The 807-nt window shown below is 36.1% G+C and overlaps 1 non-coding gene across 1 annotated transcript; it reads right to left on the bottom strand.

The window, feature by feature from the left end:
• Positions 1-188: 188 nt before the first annotated feature.
• Positions 189-295, bottom strand: LOC115030319. The gene has a single exon (XR_003835901.1). It is a non-coding gene; the product is annotated as a U6 spliceosomal RNA (small nuclear RNA).
• Between the last annotated feature and the right edge of the window lie 512 nt (positions 296-807).

Raw genomic sequence — 807 nt, 5'->3', positions numbered from 1 at the left:
TTTATTTTTGTTGTTAGAGTTGGCAATCTGTTCTTGTGGCAGTCTTCTTTTAGGTTCGTTGAGGGATTACTTTCTTGCTTTTTCTAGGGCGTGATTTCTGTCCTTGTATTGTTTTTTTTTTTTTTTTTCTGTTATTATCCGTTGAAGGGCTGGATTCGTGGAAAGATAATGTGTGAATTTGGTTTCGTAAAAATATGGAAAGCTTCACGAATTTGCGTGTCATCCTTGCGCAGGGGCCATGCTAATCCTCTCTGTATCGTTCCAATTTTAGTATATGTGCTGCTGAAGCGAGCACCTTCAATTTCTTTCTTAAGAGACCTGAAGTTCTTACCATGAAGATCTTTCACTTCCTTAGTTAGAGTCACACCAAGGTATTTTATATTATTTGTGACTATTGTGAAGGGTTTTGTTTCCCTAATTTCTTTCACAGCCTGTTTATGCTTTGTGTACAGAAAGGTCACTGATTTGTTTGAGTTAATTTTATATCCAGCTACTGAACTGAAGATATTTATCAGGTTTGGGAGTTCTCTGGTGGAATTTATAGGGTCACTTATATATACTATCATATCATCTGCAAATACTGAATTTTGACTTCTTCCTTTCCAATTTGTATCCCCTTAATCTCCTTTTGTTGCCTAATTGCTCTGGTTAGGACCTTGAGTACTATATTGAATAGGTAGAGAGAAAGGTGGCAGCCTTGTCTACAGCCTGATTTTAGTGGTATTGTTTCAAGTATCTCTCCATTTAGTTTAATGTTGGCTACTGGTTTGTTGTATATTGCTTTTATTATGTTTAGGTATGAGACTT

Source organism: Mus caroli, unplaced genomic scaffold (assembly GCF_900094665.2).
Source record: "Mus caroli unplaced genomic scaffold, CAROLI_EIJ_v1.1 scaffold_25065_1, whole genome shotgun sequence".
Classification (NCBI taxonomy): Eukaryota; Metazoa; Chordata; class Mammalia; order Rodentia; family Muridae; genus Mus; species Mus caroli.
This window is presented reverse-complemented; position numbering and strand designations above follow the sequence as displayed.